General features: G+C 40.7%; 1 long non-coding RNA gene across 2 annotated transcripts in view; it reads left to right on the top strand.

The window, feature by feature from the left end:
- The first annotated feature begins 4,758 nt into the window (after positions 1-4,758).
- Positions 4,759-7,110, top strand: part of LOC138105959 (uncharacterized) — a 74,129-nt gene continuing 71,777 nt past the window's right edge. For both annotated transcript variants that reach the window (XR_011148827.1, XR_011148828.1), the window contains exon 1: positions 4,759-4,932. This is a non-coding gene — a long non-coding RNA (uncharacterized lncRNA). The remainder of the gene's footprint in view (positions 4,933-7,110) is intronic.

The raw sequence follows: 7,110 nt of genomic DNA, 5'->3' as shown, positions 1-7,110 counted from the left end.
GAGTAACAGGGAAACTCCAAGATCTCTGTGGGCAACCTGTTCACTACACCGCCACTTGCTCACTTCTCCCCCACGCCCAGTGTGGGGCGAAACAGAAAAAGAAAAGCAAGGAACCTCATAGGTCATGTTACAGAATTGCTTGGTATGTGAAAAAATGAGAGAGAGGGAAGCCAGAACAAGTGCTCAGGCAGTCACTGTCCACTCTCCAGGGGTATGCCAGTTCTCAAGAAGATGCCCAGCCAGTTCCCAAGAAAAAGATGGTTAATTTCCCTAAGCACTCTCCTCTGTGCTCTGCCCTGGAGCACAATGTTATGCAGCATGGAACACTGCTGTCCTTGGTTTAGTTGTGTCACCCCCCCCTCGTTTGGCACCCCCAGTCTTTTCTCTGGGGCAACAGAGTAAGAAACAGAAGAGGCCTCGGTGCTGTGCCGACACTGTTCATCAGTCACAGCCCATCCACCCACTGTGAAGAACATTTAGTCAGGTGCAGTACTGCAGATAACAAAGTATCTTAAGAGAGGGACAGTGATGGAGTCTTCCAGCTGAAGAAGCGCGGTGTTGTCAGTGTCGTGTAATGCTCATACATATATTCAGTGGCAAAAAAATACACCCCTCTGTGTCTTGGCCTGGAAATACACGGGGGTCTGGGACAACTGACCTTAAGCTTTTGCGAAGACTTTGCAAGAATACTGTAAAAATTCTATAAACAGGAATTATTTCCTTCTTCCAAAGAATTGCTTTGGAAAAGGAGATATTTGGTAGAAAATTAATTTATGTTCTGGGAAAATTAAGAAAGTCTTTCTAAAATTCTGCAGGGAGGGGAGAGGAGAGTCAGTTGTGGAGAAACAGAGAAAGTGTAGAAGACAGTATCAGACTTCCAGGAGAGGAGCAAAAATGTTCTAAATCTAGGAAAGGGGACAGAGGAATGATGAGAGATAAAATAACTTTTAGATTTGCCGTGCCTCACTGGGGCACAGGGTGGAGGTAATGATTCAGGTCTGGGTCCATTGAAGCAGAGGGTTCCCACGATACAGCCTCCATACAACACAAAACAGACCTGCACTTCATAAAGTTTTCAGTTTTGTGAAGTATCCATAATTTTGCATTCCTGTGGTACTTGACTCTCACCTATCAGCATTTGTCAGCTAACTCAGCCCTTACCTACGTTAGAATTTCTTACCCATTTTATATTGTTTTTAAAGAAATATTTAGTGGTGTAGATTGTTCCTCACTATATGTTTAAATCAGTGCAGATTGCAGTGAGTATATACAGAAAGTTTGCAGGAAGAATCCCTGCTGGGACTCACGTTTACGGAGCAGACTGCTTGCGATCTCTGGGAACATTAAGTACACCCTGGACTGGTCTGTTAAAAACCTGCTCCGTGGTCATCCAGGAATGACCTGCCAAGTACACAGGAGGAATGGTAGGGTAACGAGCTGTAGGGCTTCTGTTCTGAAGTGCAAGTAGATGTTGCTTGATTGCAGCAGGTAATCTCGAGTGGTAAAGAATCAATACAGTATCATAAAATGATTTAGATTGGAGGAAGCCTCTGGAGTTCACTCAGTTCAAAGCAGGGCCAACCTTAAAGTTACAGTACGTTTCTCAGGGACACCCTCTCAGACTCTCCCAGAGTGTTGACCTTTTGCAATAGCTCCTCCCAAATGGTCTCATCATGCCTTTGTTGTCAGTTCACTGTGAGGGATTCCACCACTGTGCAGTGCTCTCAGAAAAGGGAGCATAACTGAATCACTGTTGCTAATTTAATTGTTCTATAATGGCTCTGTCATGCTAGAATCAAGATTGCATTGGTCTGTTTATTAATTGCATTTCAGTGTCTTTGCAGACACAGGTTTCCCTAGGTAATCTTAACTTTTGCATGACACTCTTTTTGTTGCTGAGTAATTTGCCAAAACATGCAAACCACTTAAACTTCATGGCAGAAATTCTCATTTTCAGACTGCTTTGTTGCAAATGCAGTTTTCTATTGTGTTCATAGTATGACAAAATATTTCAAAAAGCATCCTGAGATGCTGTAGCAAAAATGCATTGATTTTGTAACAATATTGCAGTTTCTTCTTCAACTTTTCAGTTCCCCTGTCAAACCCACATGATACTAAGGCTCATAAGTAAAAAATAACCATTGATATACACCTCCTGGTAATTTTTTAACATACCTTTTTCACCCACAATCTCTTGAAAGTCAGTAGTGTTTACTGCCAAAGTCCATACATTTGGACAACAGCCAGGATATCTTTGCTTTCCCACTCTTTGATGGGACAGTGTAGGTAAGAAATCTTTAGAGGTTAACTGTCCTAGTACTGTAGATGGAAAATGCAGTTTTATTCAGCCTGAAATCTAATTCTCCAGACACAACATGGAGTTTCCTTAGCTTATGTCTGTCTCTGATAGTCCTTTGGTTCTTTCTGCTTCTTTCTCCTGTGTTACAGAAAGATGTAGAAATCTTCCACTGTTCAATTGGAAAGAATCATAAACTGATTCAGCTTCCTGCAAATGAAAAGCCAGTGCCTCACACAAGACAACAGAATTAATAATTGATACCTTAATGCTATATACACTACTGCAGTGTGGCATTTTGCTCCAAATCTAGAAAAATCCAAATATGACTATGCCACTGCCAGGCACTGGTATTACTTTATGCAGGGGACACAGTCTAGGAAGGCATTATTCTTGTATTGTCCAGTATTAAAAAATAAAGGGTCATAATGCTGTGAAAAAGGAGTGAGCATCACATGAAATCCTGTTCATCAGTCCAGCTGAATATATATATGGGGAGAATGGTTTATAAAACTCCTTTGTGGGTGAATATAATCACTAATGTATTTAATATTTAATACTATTTAAAGTTCATTCTACCAAAACTTTTAAATGTGTGTTTGTATAGTGTGCTGAATTAGGTTCTCAGTGAACAAATTGCCAACTCCCACACAAAAGCGTAGGATCTTTTGCTTATAGATGATAAAACCTGTTGTGCAAGACTCTGAGGATTAAATTTTCACACTTGCATGATTGATTCCTGTGTGTTACATGTAGAATCATAGAATGATTTTGTTGAAAGGACTTAAGGATCACATAGTTCCAAGGACCCCACCATGGCCAGTGAGCTTGTTACACTTATCCAGCGTCTCCTTTGGTTGCAGCTGAGAAGAGTATTTAAAGCCTCATCTAACTCTTACAGAAATGAGTGAGAAATAGACCATGCTATGGGAAACATCATGCCATTCCAGTGTGTACCAATCATAAGCATTTTAAACAACATGCTACTGATAATAGTAGCACATTATAACTGGAATGATTTTTGTCTTAAATTCCTGCTGTGACCTAAGAAACACTTTCATGATGAGGCTGATTCTTCCAAGATAGCTTCTGAAACCGATGGATTGTTGTCCTAACCCTAGAGTACATCTCTGCATTGGATAGTCAGTAAGGAAGGTTCAAGATTTCTTTCAAAGAACTTTCAAGGCTCACTAACATGATTTTTGTGTTATTGAAATCTATATTCCTGGGCATGTGAAAGTTTCAGTTCAAATATTCCTGCATATTGAGGGATTTTGGAAGCTGAAAGTTCACTGATAGGAGAGAAGGCGCTCTTGTCTCTCAAGCAAAAGCATTTCTCTGCTGTGGGGATCACACGGGACATGAATGTATTGGAATTGGAGTATTACCAGAAGAGGAGCAAGTGCACATTTTTCCTGATACCCCAGAGGTGGAAAAATAGATCATAGCAGAAAATAAATAGCATAAGCTGTCACTGTGTAGTTTGAACTGTGCTGCTCCACAGAACAAGTACCAGGAAGAGAATACAACAATCGAAGCTAATGAGGAAGTCAGAAACCTTGATGCCATCCTTTGTATGCAGTTCTGCTTATGCTGTATGCTCAGGTGCCACTGAAGTACACATACCAAAGTAGATTTTGATGGCACGTGTTCAGCTGCCTAGGGAGCACTGAATGCCTTGTGAAGACTTGTGTGTGCTGGAATTTCGTTGCTGTCCAACCTGGCACAGGCATATCTGGTCATTTTGCAATCCTTGCTTCCAGATTACAATTGGAGAAGACTTGAAAGTGTAATTTCTAACAGTAGAAACTCTCACATAGGTAGTGTCAGTAGAATGTTTGGACTAAATTGGCAGCTGTTTCAAACTGAATTCAAATTGAGCTTGTGCAATAATTTCTCTTGGAATTACCTTGTAAGTGATATTTGGAAAAGTAAATCACAACCCTTTTCAGGTCAATTACTTAATTTTGCACAGTCACACGCTGTGGCATGTGAAGGAAGGTTAGGAAGGTATTATGAATGAAAGCTAACCATCCATTGTCTGGTTCTGGTACCTGTTCCCTTGCATGCTCTTAGTACCCAAGGAATATGAGATAATGTACCTTAACTTAGCCCATGGTGGAAGAATTTTCAGTGTAATTGCATTAACTTTGTATTTGCTGAAGAATAAAATATACATGTGGACAGGTGTTGTGTGTGTAAGATGTTATAACTTGTGCTTACTAATAAAGCTCTGGACAAAGAGTGTGTTCCAGATGTAACTGTGCCACTTGCAGGTTTTGCCAGTTTGTACCCACATGCTTCCCCTCTGATGCTCAGTTAGTGCTGCCGTAGCTCAACTGGTAAAAAGGTTTGTTTAAAAGCACTTTCATTTGCTTCAGGCAAATCGAGCAGGTTGGTTTAAACCCTCTTTGTTGACTAATCCATCTGACTTGTTGGAAGCACACGAGGGAGTGCTCACTTAATTCCTTCTGCCAACAGAGCTGCGGGGGTGGAAACTCTCGGCAGAGGAGTGGTAAGAAACAACTGGAAGAATGATAATGTCACCGAGCAGCCGGCACACCTGTCTGCGAGCTGAGTGCCAGGGCATGACTTACTCCTGTCTGCGCCGTGGCTATTGTAGCTCTTCTGAACAGGTCTGTGCCTTTTCTGTTACACATTCCTGGCTTAAATCTCTTTCATAGTAAGTACTTTTGTGCCACTCTGGCAATACAAAACAATTTGAAAGCATCCAGAGGTGTTAAAACTATCTTATTCAACAAACTATGTCAGAAGGTCTAATGGGTGAATATCAATGATTAATCTTGCAAGATTAAATGCATCATTTCCATATCCTGAACCTGAGCTGTTCCTGTCAAGGATGCTGGATGCACAGGCAGCACCTGGATGCAGGGTGGCAGTGCTGCCCCTCAGCCAAGGGACAGTCTGTTCTAGGGCTGTGTCACACTGATTTTACGCTACTGAGGAAAGTTCACATCCAGTGAGGGGGCTCCAGCCTTCATTTCCAGCTTGTACACTTTCTCATGGTCATGTGAATGACTTTCTGCTACTCTTAAACCTAGAGGGGTCCAGTTGCCCACAGGTTTCTGAGACGAGTTTTGTCTGCCTGGCTGTGAAGAGCTGTCCTTACCACCCTCTTTCCAGGTGTAGAGTCTTCTCCTCTAGCTGCACCATCAGCTTGCCTGAAAGGCCCATGTGATGCTTCCCTTCTTTCATGGATCCCCCCCATTTTTTTTTCCTAATCTCTTTAGATTCTATTTTCTTGTATTTTCATGTTGGAATTTCTAAACATCCTTAAGAAGAGATTGTGCTTTATCCACCACTGTTGTTATTGTGACTACTAACTATCACTTCTTTTGGAAAATTCTGCGTAGTCTGATCTTAATATTGTAGCTTCACATGACTGGTTTTTGTTGGTTTTTTTTTCCATTGTTTTATTCTACACAAGGACAGCACTGCTATTTGTTTCATTCACCTGCAGCCTAATTTTTTTTTCCAGTGAAGTACTTGAACGTGTCTTTACCTCTAGATAGGTATGTTTTCATGTGCTTCCATGAAGAAAGAACATAGAATTTTGCTAAAAAAAGCAATATTTTTCTGAAGTAGGACTGAAAGACCTGATCTGAAGTGTGCTACAGGAGGTTGAAATCTGCTCACTCATTGTGGCCAACTGCTCAGATGATGAAGGGATTTTGTTTTTATTATTCCTATGGCTACAGCTATGACCAGTTTAGACTTCTCAAATGCAAGGCATTTTCTCTTAGCTTCAACCTCTTTTAAAGTAATTTAACATGTTTATACCTAAGATTTGTTATTCTGTCTTATTCACGGGTTTCTGGTTCTTTTGTCTGTCTGGGTTATGTGTCTGTTCTGAATGGTGGTCAGTTCTGAAAGCATCTGGTTTTCAACCTTTGCTTGACTGGAAAAATAGTACATTTTTGTTCTTTCATGTCTTTTGTTTTTTTGGTGGGCCTCCATAGTAGTCCTGTATTTTTCAGTCTGCAGCTTGGATGGATGTGCTTTATCAGGCAGGGAACGAGCTGTCAAAGATACACTCTAATCAAGAAGGGAATGACCTCCTTCTAGGTACTTAAACCACTGCATTTTTCCTGTGACTTTGATCAGTGCCACTTCAGTCAGGTTACAGCCTCTTCTTAACACTCTGACTGCTGACTTTGGGTAATCCTATGTATCCCTCTCTTTTTATCCAACTATCCAGCTCTTGTTTTTCTGGATAATCTTACACATTTTTCCTACCTCTGAATCTGCTAGTGGGCCAGTGGTACTCTCTATCTTAAGTTACTGAAGTTCACAGAAGGCATATATCTCCATTTAGCCTTCCTCATATTAATTACCCAGCATTTATTAACAGTTATCATGGGCTGCAGTGTCTCAGCTGGGTGGAGTTAGTCCACAGAGTTTTGAACAGGAGTGAAACTTGAAAATTCTGCTTATTAAAATGTCCTTCTTGTAGGACAGTGTTTGTGGATTCCTTTCTTGGGAGGAGATAAAGAAACTACACAAACCGATTAATTGTTGGCACACTTTGCTAATCCTGCCATTCTATACAGCAGCCATAATTATAACTGTATTTGCTGGAGGGAATTAAAATTATTCCTTAGAATATTGTATATAGGATAGCTTTAATCACTCAGAAAATCAAATTTAAACCAAAATTCCTAAAATTGAGTGAAATCTGCCAGGAAAGATGATAATGCCAGGTCAGTAAGGAACACGGTTAGCACTCAAGGTTATTACTGCCGAACTCATTATAGGATGTTGCAGTTTCTGCTGTTGCCAATGCCAGACACAGT

Source organism: Aphelocoma coerulescens, chromosome 2, assembly GCF_041296385.1.
Source record: "Aphelocoma coerulescens isolate FSJ_1873_10779 chromosome 2, UR_Acoe_1.0, whole genome shotgun sequence".
Taxonomy (NCBI): domain Eukaryota; kingdom Metazoa; phylum Chordata; class Aves; order Passeriformes; family Corvidae; genus Aphelocoma; species Aphelocoma coerulescens.
Note: the sequence above shows the minus strand (reverse complement) of the source record. Positions and strands in the feature narration are given on the sequence as shown.